The sequence below is a fragment of the Ochotona curzoniae genome, unplaced genomic scaffold (assembly GCF_017591425.1).
Source record: "Ochotona curzoniae isolate NIBS_2020 unplaced genomic scaffold, NIBS_Ocur_1.0 contig_2210, whole genome shotgun sequence".
NCBI classification, from domain to species: Eukaryota; Metazoa; Chordata; class Mammalia; order Lagomorpha; family Ochotonidae; genus Ochotona; species Ochotona curzoniae.
The window spans coordinates 22,848,283-22,865,965 of record NW_024465369.1 but is presented as its reverse complement, the minus strand read 5'-3'; the positions used below and the strand labels follow the sequence as shown (position 1 = coordinate 22,865,965).

General features: G+C 38.1%; 1 protein-coding gene across 5 annotated transcripts in view; it reads left to right on the top strand.

Moving 5' to 3' along the window:
* BAZ2B (bromodomain adjacent to zinc finger domain 2B) overlaps positions 1 to 17,683 on the top strand; it is a 239,784-nt gene that overhangs the window by 52,874 nt on the left and 169,227 nt on the right. For all 5 annotated transcript variants that reach the window (XM_040971612.1, XM_040971610.1, XM_040971611.1 and 2 more), the window contains exon 2: positions 4,937 to 4,979. The gene's annotated coding sequence lies outside the window, so the exon portion shown is untranslated. The remainder of the gene's footprint in view (positions 1 to 4,936; positions 4,980 to 17,683) is intronic.

Sequence of the window (17,683 nt, the reverse complement as noted above, 5' to 3'; positions counted from 1 at the left end):
TGTGTTAGTATGGTCTCAGAAATGAATGATTGTACCAGTCAATAGCGGCAAGCATTATGTAGCTATTTAAATAGATTAAAATATTTCAGATGAAATACCACCTAGACATCAGTTCCTTCTCCACTCTGACCTTTTTTGGCTATAACACTTTTGGCTATAGGCTGTGTACTGAGCAGCGTAGACCCCGGCGTTTCCATCACTGCGCAGCACTGAAAAGATCACATTGGCAGTAGTTTCCCCAGAGTAGTTTTCTGTTATTTACAAGTATCTTCTCACCCTCCAAGTATTACACTGAATCATAGCCCTAAATAATGAAGAAAAAGAAATACTCGGAATTTGAAATACCCATTTGGTGGCAGAACAAAGTTTAGAATTTGTGTCAGAATATGTGTAGTTAGAAAAAAAAAAGCATATGTGTATTTGGTACTTTAAAAATAGAATAACAAATAGTTCTTGATTTTCCTTTTTTTTTTTTCCATTTAGAAAGTTTTGTTACTTTAAAAAATGTATTTAAAAGAGAGACAAAAAGTGACCTTCTGTTTACTCACTGAATACCTGTTAGACAGCAACTGACCATGCCTGAGCCAGGAGCTGAGAACTTCGCATGGAGCTCCCGCATGGGAGACCCATGGCTGGAAGTCCTCGCCTGCCACAGCCTGGACTACATCAGCTGGAAGCTGAATAGGAAACAAAGTAGCTGGGACTCAAGTATGCACTGTCATGGCACATAGGAATCTTAGCAGCTTATTAACCTCTGTGCTCACTGGCTGCCCTGGTTTCCATTGCAGTAGTCCAATAGTCCAACACAGAGACAGGTTACCAACAGCATATGATTTATGAAAAAATTTTTACCCTTAAATTTTGGAGATTATGGTCTTTATTGATGAACCGCACTTTAACAAAAATACACAAGAAAAATAGTAACTATTCGTTTACATTAATGTTAGGGTTAGCGTTTATTTCCAAGTTCAGATTCATCGGGGTGAGTAAAAGTAGCTAGATGTTCTGATCATTCATTGCTTGAAATCTTTTCAGTGACTTGGGTGGGGATAATAAATAGTCAAGCTTTTGGTAGTATTGTCATGACTTGAGTATGTTGATTGCATAAAGAGAGACATTGTTATATTTTGGGTCAAAAGAAGGGGAAAACAAAGGTGGGATACACCAACTGCTGGAAGTGTACTCATAGGATAGGATATTGTAACTTAAGATTCTTTTCCCACATTGTTAGGTGGCTAACACTGATAGGTATTTTCTTTTCTTTTTTTTTTTTAAGATTTATTTTATTTTTTTTTTATTGGAAAGGTGGATATACAGAGAGGAGAGACAGAGAGGAAGATCTTCTGTCCGATGATTCACTCCCCAAGTGAGCTCAACGGTCCGATGCTATGCCGATCCGAAGCCAGGAGCCTCTCTGGGTCTCACACATGGGTGCAGGGTCCCAAAGCTTTGGGCAGTCCTCGACTGCTTTCCCAGGCCACAAGCGGGGAGCTGGATGGGAAGAAGGGCCACCGGAATTAGAACTGGCGCTCATATGGGATCCCGGGGGTGCAAGGCAAGGACCTTAACCACTGCGCCACCGCGCTGGGCCCGGTATTTTCTTAGTATAAATATAATTGGGGTTTTCCATGTGAATATGTTCAATACAGTGGTGGCTTGCAGAGAAAAAGCATATAAGTAAGTTATTAGTTGAATTATGTTTTCATAAAATGTAACATTACTTTTTATATATGTAATTTGAATACATTTCTTTGTTTTAAGATAAAGAATTACTCTTTGCTTGTAAAAGCCATTTAGGATTTTTATGAGGAGCTTTAAGATTTTGCTGGTTTTATTCTCTAGTGTCATTTCAATTTTACATTTTTTCCCTTATGTAGTTGTAAGTGTTCGTGTGCAAAAATCACTGGCCTGTATTTTTATGCTTTGAGCTTCAAGGATTTAAGTGTATTTTTAGCTTTAGTCATATTTTGCATTTTTTTCTAAAAAGTAAAATGTAATGTTTATGCTTTTATTCACTTTGAATATTATTTTCATTTGACTATAAAATATACTTTCATAAATTAGTTTTATATAAGATATAGTCATTTCTTTCATTAAACTTTGTTGACTCTATCACAAGACTTTTTTGTACTGATTGAGAGCATATTGTTAAGCAAGTAGTTTTCCTGAAGAAATTTCTTTCAATACAAAGAATATATTAATGTGTTATCTACATAGCTTCCTTTTATAAAAAAAAAAGGCTTATTTTGAGTTACAGAGGGAAAGGAAGAGAGAGATCGATTGATCTATGATGGTTCAGGAGGCAGGAGCTTCAGCTGTGCCCCCCACATTGTGGCAGGGGCCCTATTACATGGACCATCCTCCACTGCTTTTCTCAGGCTTTTTACCAAGCAGCTGGATCGGAAGTGGAGCAGCCAGGATATGAACTGGCATCCAAATGGGACGCCAGTGTTGCAGGTAGTGAGTTTACTGGCGTACTACAGTATGCCTTATCAGTAACTTAAAAAAAAAAATGTGCTAAAGGAAAGAAGTAGGTTTATTTTGGCTGAAGAGTTTTGGATGTTTCAAGGCCTAGGTCAAGTGGACCCCATTTTTTTGGCATTCTTGCAGATGAAGTCCTGAAGCAGTGAAGAACATTACATGAAAAGGGAGGGTAAAAGTGGGATCATGTGGTGAGCCAGGACACAGCGAGCATCTTAGCTAGACTCGGGCTATTTCAACCAATCTTCTTGGAAGAATCACTTTGCAAGCTGCATTGCCCTAAGAACCTCTGCTAAGGCCCACCTCCCAAATGCCATAATTGGGTTTAGTTTGTACCTTTTAGTACCATGAATGTTGCTGTGACTAATTTTCATTCAATAGATAGTAGTGATTATGTTTTTATTTATACTTCCCTTTGGGTTATCTGTAGTTCTGGACATAGTACTGGTTGCAGGAAGAACTTGCCACCTACTTGTTCATCATTCATTCAGCAACCAGCTCCTTGCTAGTTGTTAGTTCCAGGTACTAAACTGTTGCTCCTGCATTCATCATCATCATTCATGGAGTTTATAGCCAACAATAGCGTTGGTGGTAAAGGAAGATCTTTTTGAGTAGGTGGCATTAGATATGCAACCTGATTGAGATGAGAAAGCCAATTCTATAAAGATAGGACAAGGTGCAAGTTCTTGGCCTGGCAGTTAAGATCCAGGCAGGTTAAAACTTATCCCACATCAGAATACTGGGGTACAATGCCTGCCTCTGGTTCCTGTCCTTAGCTTCTTGCTGATGTAGACTGTAAGAGACGGGTATGATGACTCAAGTCATTGGGTCCTGGAGAGGAGAGCTGCATTGGGTTCCCTCTCAGTTCTCAAAATGCTGTTGTGGGCATTTTGAGAGTGAAATAGTGGAATCTCTCTCTCTCTCTCTCTCTCTCTCTGTGTGTATGTTTCTCGAAAAAGGGAATGGAAGAGTTGATTGAGATAGAGTTAGCAGCAGATGTCAAAGTTCAGAAGTGGATGGATTAGGTATGCTTGAGGGATAATCAAGGGCTTTGGGATTGACATAGAAGAGGGTGGTAGAACATGTAGTCGGGTGATCAGCTGACAGAGTGACATAACAATCATATTGTAAATCTTGGAGGTTTTATTTAAGTGATGGTGAAGCCATTGAACACTTCTGAGTGCAACAGTGCTCTGCTTTATTTGCTACTGTATCAAGAATAAAAGTAAGGAGACTAGAATGGTAATGTGGAAGAACACTATCTTGAAATAATGAGGTTTCCGGCATTATTAAGTGCTTTTGAATTGAAGATATTGAGGAATAACAGCTGGTGGCATTAAATGAAATGTATGAGAAGGCCCAAGAAAACTCAGTTCTTTATGCTTAGACAAATAATGAGTTTTAACTTGCTTCTAGTTTATTGGAATATGTGATCAGAAATAATTTTTTTGTTGCTTTGAAATAATTGCTTTGAGGATCAGATTAAATAGTCTGATTAAATAGTACGTGTAAGTTCATTAGGAACCTCAACATTGTAACTGTGTGTTCCTTTAAGGTAGGGAAGAGAGAAACAGGGAGAGGGAAAGAACAAAAACATCTGTCTGCTGGTTTACTCCCTGCCAATGGCCTGGGAATGTAACAGAAAATCTGCCTAAGTGCTTGGATTCTGATACCCACATTGGAGACCTGAAGGAAGCTCCTGGCTTCTGACTTCAACCTGGTTCCCCCTTCTATCTCTGTTTATCCCTCTGTGTAAATCTGTCTTACAATAAATAAATCAGTCTTAAATTTTTAGAGGGAAGGTGGAGTTACAGAGAGAGGGGAAGGGGGGCGGTTAGAGAGAGAGCGAGCAACAAATAAACAGACCTTCTAACCACGGATTCACTCTCCAAATGATTGCAATGGCTAGGGCTGAGTTGTGTCAAAGCTAGGAGTCTGGAATTTTCTATGGGTCCCCCACGTAGGGGCAGAGTTCAAGTACTTGGACCATTATCTACTGCTTTAGCAGGTGCAATAGTAGCGAGCTGGAACTGAAGTGGAGAAGCTAGGCCTTGATCTGGTGCTCATATGGGATGCTGGCATTGCAGGTGGATTCTTAAGTTGCCATACAACAATACATGCTCCAATAAATAAGCTTTTTTTGTTGTTTTATTTTTCATGATGCAGTTTCTTACGCTCAGGGATTTCCCCTTCTACCCTTTCCATCCCCCTAATAAATAAAGCTTTAAATTAAAAAAAGAAAGAAAATAAACCTGTCAAGCTATAATATATACTGAACTGTAAGTAAACTCCAGGTATTTTATGTTTGTGTGTGTCATGGGAGTTATGTTTCCTGACATTTAAAGTGAATGTGATTTTTTTTTACATCAAGAATGATAAAAATTCTTAGCAAAGTTTTCACTTTCTATTATTACTCAAGTGTTTGAAAATTGCTAATTCTGTTTTTCTGTTGCAGGTTTTTCAACAGTAATGTTACAAGATTGACTACTTTGATCACAGTAAGACCAAAACTTTAAAAATTATTATGTTCTCTTAGAATAAGAAATGAGTTAGAAAATACTTACAATTTTAAAGTTGTTTTTATTCCTTTTACTAACTAGTTGAATGTTATAGTTTTTATGACTCTCCCTGTGCTAATTATTTATTTAAACTTTTAATTGAAGAATATGTAATACTTAAAATGAGTCTTTCTTCTGATTCATAAATGAAATTATATGCCTACTTATATTGGTATATTTCAGCATAAAAAGTACTCTGAACACCATCTTTTTTTACTTAAAAAAATGGAAAAAAGTTTAGGATGACTCCACAATAGGAAAAATATGTAACAAAATTATTTGAAAATATATTGCATAATTAAGGAAAGAAAATGAAAATGAAGGATTAAATTTTTCATTGATATTCAAATAATTTATAAATAGCTGTAAATGTGGAAATATGTTGTAGAAAAGGGTAGTTCTTAGTAATGGATACTTTGCTTCTTAGTTTTAAGAGTTAGTTTTGTTTACTATGAGTTTTTTTACTTTTACATTTTTATTATTTTACTTAAAAGTCAGAAAATAAGAATTACACAGAAAGAGGAAGAGATGGAGCGAGATCTTCCATCACTGGTTCACTCTCCAGATGGCCACAGTGGGCAGTGCTGGGGCAGTCCGAAGCTGGGAGCCTGGCACTGCTTCTGAGTCTCCCACATGCCCAGACCCGAGACCGAGGGCCCTGCTCTGCTGCTTCTGCATGTGCAGGAGCAAAGAGCTGGATCATGAGTTGAGCAGCTCAGCCTAGAACCCACACCCATATGGCGCATCCAGGCCACAGGCAGAGAATTCATGGGCCATGACACCATGCCAGCTCCAATGATAAATTTTGGCTTGTCTAAAGAAATATGTCAGCTAAAATAAAACTTTATCCAAGGCCTTCATCCACATTATAAAATTTTAACTTGTAAAATCTGAATTAGTCATGAGATTTTATAGCTTTTTTTTTAAAAAAAATGCTTTTAAAGTAACAGAAATATTGAGTACGTTATTTTCTCTATAATATGTTCTAATTGCTCATTAAATATAAAAGAAGTAATCATCAGAAGTGTAAATCTATATACGGTTGAAATTGGCGTTTTGAAAAGTGGTTCATTTGTTAGGTTTAACACTTTTGAAAGACTATTGAGAATTTTATTTTTAACAGCTTTATCATCCATTAGTCTGTGATATCTGCGGCATGTTCATTCATTTTCCTAAGAAGAGGGCATTTTAGCTTTCTCTGATTTGTAGCTCATTGCTTGTTTGCTTTTTCTTAATTAGAACTTTATTTTCATAACTAGATATTTTACAACAAACTATTAACGTATTTCTTGTAATTATCTTGTATAACGTCTTCTGCCTTACAAATAAGGAAGTTAAAAATAGCAATGCATGTAAATATTTTTGTCATTTTTTTCCCCATTACATTCACGGTGCTGTCTTAAATAGTTCATTTTTAGGATAATATTAGAGTTTGGTTTAGAGCTGGCCTAGTCTGAAGCTAGAAGCTTCTTCTGGGTCTCAAAAATGGGTTTAGTAGCCCACGGACATGGGTCATCTTTTGCTTCCTTCCCAGAGACAGTAGTAGGAAGCTAGATCAGAAGTGGATTAGATGGGACACAAACTGTTGCCCATATAGGATGCTGGTAACAGGGGCTGCAACTTTATCCACTCTGCCACTGTGTCAGCCACTAAGAGAGTATTGATTTGCAGCTGGTCTAAATCCAAGAATTTCAATATTATCAATTATCAAATAAGCTAAAGCCTAAGAAGTATTCATTTGAGAGGTTTGTAAGCAAAACCTTTATTTTGCCTTAATGTCCTTCTCCTACCATCTTCAGATAAGGATAGAGGGTAGATTTCAACAGTGACTGTGATGGAGGGGACTAGCATGTGGCAGCTCAAGTGTGAGCCATGAAAGAGTCATGAAAAGGAGGTGAGCCTAGGATGGGCTGATGGAGTTGAGCCCAGGAAGGGCTGATGGAAGTGAGCCCAGGAAGGGCTGAGTGACGAGGGAAGCAGCAAAGTTGAGTGTCCACTGCTGTGACGTGGCCGTGTGGGAGAGCCAGCACAGTGAGCCGCTGTGGGCAGGGGGAGGGAGAGCAGACTGCTTCAGAGCAGGAGCTGAAGCAGCTATCTGCAGATTGCATGATGTATGTTTCATATAGTTTGGTTTCCTTGTCAGGTTTCTGAAGTTAAGAGGATTTCTTTCTCTCTCGTTCTGTTTTTTTTTTTTTTTTTCCCTTGTATGTCAGTCCACAGAAATATCAGTGTCTTTACTGATCTTGCTTCTTCCTGGCCTGCATCGATTCCATATGATCCTCCATTTACTCTTTTTTTTTTTATTATTGGAAAGTCTGATATACAGAGAGGAGAAGAGACAGTGAGAAAGATCTTCCCTCCGATGATTCACTCCCCAAGTGAGCGCAACGGCCGATGCTATACCAATCCAAAGCCAGGATCCAGGAACTTCTTCCAGGTCTCCCATAGGGGTGCAGGGTCCCAAGGCTGTCCTCGACTGCTTTCCCAGGCCACAAGCAGGGAGCTGGATGGGAAGTGGAGCTGCTGGGATTAGAACCGGAGCCCATATGTGATCCCGGCGCATTCAAGGGGAGGACTTTAGCTGCTATGCCACGCCGCCGTTTACTCCATTTACTCTTGTGAAAGTGTTGCTCTTGCTATTCCTTTTACTTTCTATTTGAAGACATTTTGTGACTTCCATTTTTTAGGGGATCAAATTCAAGACTTCTGAACTTGCTAGTCAGGATCCCTCCTGCAGCTCCAGCATGTTTTCCAGCTCTACAGCTTGTTAACTAGGAACGAGAGCCTTACATCTGCCCAGGGTGGGCTACATATTCCAGCTTGAATGTGCATGTGGACCCTGTGTCTGTGTCCATGCATTCCCTTTACCTAGCTAGCCTCTGCTCTGATGCCCCGCACGCCAATATCTTGCTCACACTTTCCTTCATCATCCTCTTGAAAGGGCTTCTCCCTAGTGGTGGGTATGCTTGATTTTTTTGTTCTCATGTTACTGTGATATGCTCTTTTGTATTTTGGTTCTTTCTTTTAATACATATCTTAGTACAGTAGTCAGCAAAAGCTGATGATAGCACAGTCATCTATACCTCAAGAAAGTATGAAGTGATAACCTTATCTTTATTGTTTATGCTGAAATAAGGCTATTAACACACAAATCTCTGGGTAATGTGTATTAAATAAGCATCCAAAATGCAAAAGCGCATATGGCATAAGTAACATAGGAGTAATAAAAATTAAACATTGTTCCACTATTAGGGTGAGAGAAGGACTTTGAATTAGGATTATGAGAGAAAGTCTAAGAGAGATGATTATATATGGGCAGTCTATTAGAGGGGAGATTTTTTATCTCATCAAAGAAAGCATGGTAGATAGGAAAGAGTATATGTTTTAGAACTAGACAACATTTAAGCATTGAAGTTGTGCACTGGTTATATATTGCAAGTCATTTGTGCTTCATTATTTTCACCTGCAAAATTACATATTTAATGGGATTCTTTAAAAAGCTCATGGAAAATTAATATCATAAAAAAACATGCATGCGTTTGAAAATTTTCCTGCCAAACTAAATTTATCTTTTAACTCATTCCATTTCCCATACATTTTTAAGGTATCTTCATTTATTTGGAATCATATTTATTTGGAAAACTTATGCATTGCAGCCCTTTTGCTACTGTTTTTAGTAAATGAACTGCTGCTTCCTGATATTGACTTAGACAAGTTTGGCAAAAAAGCCAGGGAGATTTATTAATATAATGTCCTTTTATTTGGAGAAAGTGGGCAAAACTCACTAGAATGTCCGCATATTGAAAGACATTTTAATTTCACTTAAAATCCATTGCTAAAGGATGAACTTTAGAACAATTTAGGTTGTTTCATTTGAAAAACAAATTCTTTTTCTTCTGCTCCAGCACCACAATAATCACCATAGAAGTCTTTATTTTTTTTAAAGATTTATTTCTTTATTTGAAAGAATTAGAGAAAGAGATAGAAATCTTTACTCTGCTTATTTACTGCCCAGATAGTTAGCAAAGGCTGAGCCGGGGCCAATCCATGGTCAGGAGCCTGGAGCTTCTTCTCAGTCTCCCAGTGGGTGTAGTGGCTCATGTACTTTGACCATCTGTGCTTCTTTCCCAGGCGATTAGCAGAGAGCTGGCTCATAAGTGGAGCAGCCGATACTCAAACTGGTGCCTGTATCAGATGCCAGCACTGCAGGGGCGGCATCACCCCTTATGCCACAGCTTTACCCATTACACCGCAGCACCAGTGCTTACACAGAAATCTTTTTTTTTTTTTTGAAAAAATTATTTATTTTTATTAGAAAGTGAAATATACAGGGATGACGAGAGACAGAGAGGAAGATCTCCCATCCAATGATTCATTCTCCAAGTGACCACAATGGCCGGTGCTGCGCTGATCCGTAGCCAGGAGCCCAGATCCTCTTCTGGTTCTCTCACACAGGTGCAGGTTCCCAAAGCTTTGGGCCGTCCTTGACTGCTTTCCCAGGCCACAAGCCGGGAGCTGAATGGGAAGTTGAGCTGCCTGGGTTAGAACCTGCGCTCTTATGGGATCCTGGCGCGTTCAAGGCGAGGACTTTAGCCACTAGGCCACAGTGCTGGGCCCACAGAAATCTTTTATGACCTGAAAAGGTGTGGGGGTTTTTCCCCACCAGCCAGCAAGTAATTCTGCAGAGGGCACTAGCCTGTTGCCCTTTAATACAATTCAATTTTGGGGCTATCTTCCTGGAGATGCTATCTTCCTGGAGTTGGAGTGTTAGAGCCACAAGTGAGAATTTGGTCTTCAAGGCTGTTACCTCTTTCTGATACCAGTCACATAGCTTTACCGACTAGCAAGGAGTTGGGGTACCATGCCCTTCTCTTCAGGTTCCATTAATTTGCTCAAGTTACTCACAGAATTCAGGGAAACACTTAACCTTTACTGATTTGTTATCAAGGATATTAAAAAGGATACACACAAAGCTATTTACTGGGCAGTGTCGAAGAGATGCAAAGCTTCCATGCCCTTTCTAAGAGCACTGCCCCTGGCGAACCTGACTTCAGCTATCCAGAAATTCTCTGTATATTGCCCTTTGGGGTTGTGGAGACTGCATTGCATAGGCATGGACAGCTGTGTCGGAATGTCATTGGACGAAAGAATTTGATCTAATGTTAATAGACCGAGCCTCAGCAAGACCAGCCTTCTCTATTCTTCATCTTTCTGTTCAGTCTTCCTTGCCCCCCAAAAAACCAAGCAGGAGCCCTCTGACTTGTAGATTAGACAGGGTGGGGTCATAAAGTAGCTTCAATGTAGGCAGAGATTTCGATTTGCCTTGGAGATGAGAAATCCAATATCAGCGATCTGTCTGCCCCAGGCAGGTGCGGGAATGTTGAGCGGGGAGTTTGGGAGGGGAGGGTGACAAAGTGAACGCAGAGCAGGAGAGACAGACACTGCTTTCTGAAACCTGAAACTGCCAATCATTTCTTGGTACTTGAGAAATACTGTGGGAGTAATGAATGAGCTGGGAAGAGTAGATGGAAACCAAAAAGTATATATCACAATACTGTAATTGTGTGCTACATTCTTCTAATAAAATGGTTGAGCAAATATAGGGAAAGGAGGTTATGTGCATAGTAGTCAAGAACATGGACTTGGGAAAAGGAAAGTCTAAGTTTATGTTCTGCTACTTCTGAGTATAAGTATTGGGATCTTGAGGAGGTTACTTTTAAGATTTGGCATTTTCTCCTCTGAACTAGAGATGATATTTATATCTCAGGCATGATAATGCTTGTGAAACGTTTAGCACAGTTGATGATTACACATATTGAGTCTCCTGATGCTCAGCAGTTCCCATCGTCTGTAATGTACTTCCGTAAACGTACGGGATGAGAAACTGTTTTTGCTTTATCTTGTTCTACTTTTTATTATTTCCTTTTGTGAAGAGCAATTTCTTGACTAAAGAGATCTAAAACGTATTCATAGAAAATTTAATGAAATGAGTTTTCTTCTCAAGAGTCTCCAAGGTCCTCTGTCTTCTCTAAGTATTTATGCAATTTCACTCATGTGAAGTTTGTTTATGTGTAACACAAACTGATAGTGACTATATTTTGAAGCATCCTTATTTAATATTTTATTACATCATCTGATTATGAAACAACCTTTGAATAATTAAAGTGACCTTTTCTGTTTTTACGAAGATTCCAAGCATTTAGCCTAGAGATTGAGATATCAGTTAAGATCCCTGCATCCTCTACTGGAGTGCGTTGAGTCCTGTGTCCAACACCTGGCTCAGTTTCCGGCCAGTGCAAACCCTGGAGGGGGGGCCGGGGGAGAGGCGCAGCAAATGATGCTTCAGGCGGTTGTATTCCTGACACCCATATGGGAGGTGTGGATTAAGTTCCCATCTCTGGCTGCAGCTTCAGCTGTACTGGGCATGTGGGAAGCTAACCAGCAAGTGAAAGTCTGTTTCATTCTCTCTCTCTTGCATAAATTCCAAAGAGTTTTAAAATACTTTTTTCATTAATTTGATACCTCATATTGCTGAAATTTTATAGAAATAAATTTCTAGCAATAGAAGCACTTCAATAACTAAGGTTTTGGTGGAATTAGCATACATTTTTTGCGTTGTATACACTTGGAAATGCTAGTGGTAGGTAAAAAGTTTAAAATGTCAGTTACATACCTATCACAGACGTGATATCTATTACCAGCTATGGCAATAGATGATGTTGTTTCCGATATAGATTTTCTTCCTCTTCTAATTTTTCCTGGAGTATCAGTACCTAGAATAAAAACATCATTGCCACAGACTTCTCTACAGCTAGATGTAGCTGTCTGACTAAACTTTGGCTAGATATGCAAGAGCAAAAGTAGTTTGTGCAACTTTCAGGAAGTGTCCTTAGAGGAAGGGATACCCTCTATTCCCCTCCACCTCCACATACTTCCTCCTTGCTGGTTTAATTCTGGATGAGGTCATTGGACCATGAGTGGAAACCACATAGAGAATGGACAGAAAGTGGAAAGATAGGAAGTCCCTAATAACTTCATGATGTCATCCTTCCCACACAGGACTGTCTCTGTCTGAATTTTTTTTTATCTTAAACAGATAAACATCTATTACATGAAAACTGTCAACTTTTGGACTCTCTCTTAAAAGGTCCAAACTGATCCTGGTACATTGACAGTTTGACAAAGAAAGTTTATGATATTGTTAAAATGCCTTGATTGTTTTTCATTTGTTTTATTGAAGCTCTGTTTATATTGTAGGAATAGAAAAGAATGATTCCATTCTTGTAGGAGGGGGCACACGAAAACTTTTAAAGAGGAGGTAGATGGCGAGGCTGGGCTTTTGAAGTGTAAGTTAGAAATCTGGGACAGGGAAAGAGTTATGCAGGTCTGAAAGAACGTGTGGACAGGAAGATACAGATATTTTAGGCCAGTCCTGTTGAAAATGTGAAGTTTGAGGAAGTAAATGAACTTCAGCTGTTTTAGGAATTTATGAATTGAAAACTATGCGAAGTCCCCGGTGACAGTCAGCTTAGCATTAATAATTTTAATATTATTTTTGATATTCCTATGACATGTTTTAATATTAAACATGGAGGGGCAAAGCTAATATTTAGTTACTGATTGGATTTTAAGATGCTAGTCATGGGCTGGCTGTGGGGCATCAGGTCGAACCATCACCTGCAGTGCCGGCCTGCACTTGATTGGAGTAGCAGATGATGACCCAAGCACTTGGACCCCTGCCACTCATAGGGAAATGCCATCATGAAGTTAATGGCTTTTGCACTGTGACCCTTTGGGAAGTAAACTAGCAGATGAAAGGCTTCTCTCTGTTTCTCTCTCTCAATCTATTAATCTACCTTTTAAATAAATGTTTTAAGATAACCAGATAGGAGGCATGTTATTACGTTTTACAGATGGCTAAACTGAGACATGGGAAGGCTGTCCTTCCCAGAGTGGTAGTCAAGTCATCTTTTGAAAAACACAAAAATAACTATTTCTAAAACAAGGCTGCAGTATTTTGTCTGACTTTTATTTTTCTATTTATCTAATACCAGATGTAGCATTATAGTCTATTTTAACATATCTTTGATAAAATATGACAATAAAGATCAGGTCAGAAGTAAAACACTATATGACAATTTCTATATTTTATGCTACTTAATAAAATAAAATTTTTAAATTTAAAAAATATTGATATAGTAAAACTATATCTTAAACATTTTTTTCTGGAGTCTGAATATTTTTTTTTTTAATTTTTTTTTTTTAAAGATTTATTTTTATTATTTTTTCATTGGAAAGGCGGATATACAGAGAGGAGAGACAGAGAGGAATATCTTCCATCCGATGATTCACTCCCCAAGTGAGCGCAACGGGCGATACTATGCCGATCCGAAGCCAGGAGCCTCTTCCAGGTCTCCCACGCGGGTGCAGGGTCCCAAAGCTTTGGGCTGTCCTCGACTGCTTTCCCAGGCCACAAGCAGGGAGCTGGAAGGGAAGCGGGGCTGCCGGGATTAGAACCGGCGCCCATATGGGATCCCGGGCGTGCAAGGCGAGGACCTTTAACCACTTGCGCCACCGCGCCGGGCCCAAGTCTGAATATTTTTAACTTCATTTTCAAAGTTAGTATATAACAGCTATTTAAATTACTTCTTATTTTTTTTTTTTTTGGTAAAGATTTATTTTTTATTGGAAAGGTAATTTACAGAGAGAAAGATCTTCTGTTTGCTGGTTTACTCCACAAGTGGCCACAACAGCAGGAGCTGAGCTAATCTGAAGCCAGGAACCAGGAGCTTCTTCCAGGTTTCCACTTGGGTGAAGGGTCCCAACGCTTTGAGCTAACTTCTACTGCTGTCCTTGGCTACAAACAGGGAACTGGGTGGGAAGTGGAGCTGCTGGACACAAACCAGTGCCCATATGGGATTCCAGTACATGCAAAATGAAGATTTACTGACTGAGGCATTAACTGGGCCCCTTACAGATTCATTTTCAGTTGCTGTTCCCATATGCATGTTTCGATAAAAAAGAACTGTTTGCTTGTTATAGCTCCCTTAAAAGTTACACTATTTTAGCATTAAATTATCAATGGAGCTAAAATGCATGCATGCAATTCTCTATTTTTGTGACTGTAGAAATAAATGACACCAGGTTCCTGGGTCCACGTTAAACTTCTTTTTGAACACATGAAAGTTACTGTAATCACTTTATTTAACACAATTTTTTCTTTATCTGAAAAGTTTAAGTGAGCTACTATTTAATAAACCTACTTTTTAAAAAAGGAAGCTTTTTACCAATCTAGGTAGGTAATTTTAGAAGCATGAAAGGATATAAAAGAAATGCTGATTATACGATGTTTTCTTATTATCAGCACAGAGTCTAGTGTGAGGACTAGGTAGCTATTTGCCAAAGCAAAGTGGTTTGAAATTTTATTTGGCCCCTAGATTATTCTTGTCCTCTCACTTTGTACATCGATGAACATTCCTGCTCTAATAAGTAAATTTACAGAAATATTAGTGAAGGTGTACATTAGATGCAAATATGCTTTTTCTATCAGATGTTCTCTCTGATATAAGGAAAACCTTCAAGCAAAATACGGCATTAGTAGCCCTTTCAGTACTGTTTTTGCTACATCTCAGGGATTTGATATTTTTGTTTTTCTTTTCATTCATTCAAACAAAGTTTGTGTTTTTCTTGTTAATTTCTTCCATTACTCATAGGACACACAATAGCATCATTTGTTTTAGGAGGAAGGTCTTTGATTTTCTTTTTCTTTTCTTCAGTGACACATTGGTCATTCAGTAGCATTTTATTTAACTTCATGTTATTCTAAATTGCCTAGTTTTCTCTATTGTTGATTTTGTTTATGGCTTTTCATTTGATATTTGTCCTTTGGGGATTGACTTGTTTCACTGAGCATAAGGGTCTCTAGTAAATGATCTTTAGAATGAAAACTAAAAATCAATAATGAAAGATTGAAGAGGATATGAAGAAATGGAGATATCTCATGGTCATGAGTTGGAATAATTAATATGGTCAAAACAATTTATGGATTCAATGCAATCCTTTATCAAAATCCCAGTGACATATTTTTTCACAGAACTAGGAAAGTCACTACTAAAATTTTCATGGAATCGCACTAGTTATGTCATTTTGAGCAAAATAACAAAATAGGAGGCTTTACACTACCAGACTTTAAGATACATTACAAAGCTACAGTAATTGAACAGCATACCAAAATGGAGCCAACCTCCCAGGGCGCAGATATCAATTTGATACCCAGCAGTTCTCCATGCTCAGACTGTGAGCACTGGTCAGAGACAGAACCCTTAGGCTTTATTAAGTGCTGAGTGTCAGCATGGAAGACTTACTTCTGATCTCCAAGGCAAGATCCTAATTTCTCTGACTCCCTGACCAATCTCTCCTGTGGCTGGAGTTTGACTTTTCTCTGCTGGAAGTTGTGGAAGAGGTGGCAGTGCCTATGAAGCTGTGAAAGCTCCAAATGTTCTCTCCTTAGTAGTGGATCCGGGGTGCTCAGCCTCCCTGATTCTGTTCACTATACTGGGGCGTTATCTCTCCAAACTGTACTCTTTGCAGCTTTGGAAGGCATGACATGGACAGTTCTGTCTTGTTTGCTTTCTTCATGAATGTCCACATATACTATACAGTGAAAAAGGAGTTTTCCATGAGACTTTACAAGTTTTTAAATATTAACACAAGTGTATTTAATGTAAATATACATATTCTTACATAATTTGGAATACTTGCCTTCCAACTAATTATTACAAAATATATGCAGGGCTGTGATTATGTTTAATTATGTCAGTCTAATGAGAAAAGAACAAAAGTAAAAGTGATACATCTGTAACTCTTAAGTGTGTCAAATGCAAATACAGCTCAAGAATAGTGGGAAAGTACCAGTAAGTTCTGTATTCTTATTGGGTATAAAGATTAGTTTAACAAAAGCATCATATGATATTTTGAAATCTTTTTATAACTTTTTATATATATTCATAAATTTGTGGTTTCTTAAAAAGATTTATTTTTTATTGGAAAGGGAGATTTAGAAAAAGGAGATACAGAAAGAAAGAGATAATTAGATCATCTGTTTGCTGGTTCACTCCCCAAATGGCCACAGTGGCTGCATCTGTGAAGGCAGGAACTAGGAACCTCCTCCAGGTCTGCTATGAAGATGCAGGGTCCCAAGATGTTAGGCCATCTTCCTCTGCTTTCCCAGGCCATAAGCAGAGATCTTGATGGGAAGTGGAGTGATTAGGACACCAACTGGTTCCCCTATGGGATCCCGGCACTTGTAAGAGAAGGATTAGCCAATTGAGCCATTGCACCAGGCCCATAAGCGTGTTCATTTTATGTTTGAATAAGACCTGAAAGGAAGAGGAATAATTTAATGTTTTCCATAGTTCTATTTTTGTATATTTCATGAATGTAGTAATTTTTTCAAAATGTAAGTTATTAAAGGCATCCACAAGACTTTTTTTTCTCCATAAAATTTCAGATGCAATGTAAAGCTCTAGAGTAAACTCCTTATAATCATATCAAGGCATAGGTTGTAACTTATCTATCCTTGCAGTCCCTATACAATCTGTCGTAATACTTGTGCCTAATAGTAGCCCAACTGAGACATATGTGATAAACTTTCCTGTATTAGTGTGCTAAATGTGATATAAACAGAATTAGGAAATATTTCTTCCTGATAGTATGTTTGTAATCTGTCAAACTAAATAAATTAAATGATGAAATATGTACAAAGCATGGTGGGTGTATTTTAACAATTTGAAATTCATATGACCTAAACAGAGTTCTCTTTTGAAAATTAAATGTTCTGTAGAATTTTGCATACTTACAGTGTTGCATGACTTACAATTTTGTAATTTCAAATTCTGAATACTTATGCTGTTGCATGAATTAGATAATTTATTTTTATTGATCTACAGGCTTACTGTAGAGATATTGTAGGTTCCATTCCATATCACTACAATTATTCAAATATTACACTAAATGAGTCTCATACATTTTTTATTTTTCCAGCACATATAGGGTATATCTTTACTCTATGTGCATAAGACCATTATATGCATAAAATAAAAAGCTAGCTTTTTGTCTTCCTTGACTTTGGGTATATCTTCATTACTAAGCTTGGGCATTTCTAACTTTTCATTTAAAGAGCTGTACAGCTGTACAGCCCAACTTTCGTTGGAACATTTAGAAGGCATTAACTTGGCTAATTTCAGTATCATTCTTTCTCAGGGAACAGAGAGCCGGGATGAGATCAAGAACTAGTCTGATAGTAGAGAGTCATAACATGCATAATATTTTTAAGTTTGCCATCTTATATGACTGACGTTCCCAGGACTCCAAAACAATTATAGCAGGGTTATCAAAGATCACTGATCACACATCATCATAATAGTATAATAATAAAAATCTGTAACACTGGGAGAATTACTGAAATCTGACAGTCATAGTAAGCACACACTGCTGACAAAGGGACACTAATAGACTTGTTTGATTCAGGATTATCACAATTTGTAAGAAAATGCAATATTTGAAGTTCGATAAAGCAAAGCAAAAGTAAATCAAGACATGCCTTTATAGGATGGTGGCAAGAGAACAAAAGATATCATAGTAGG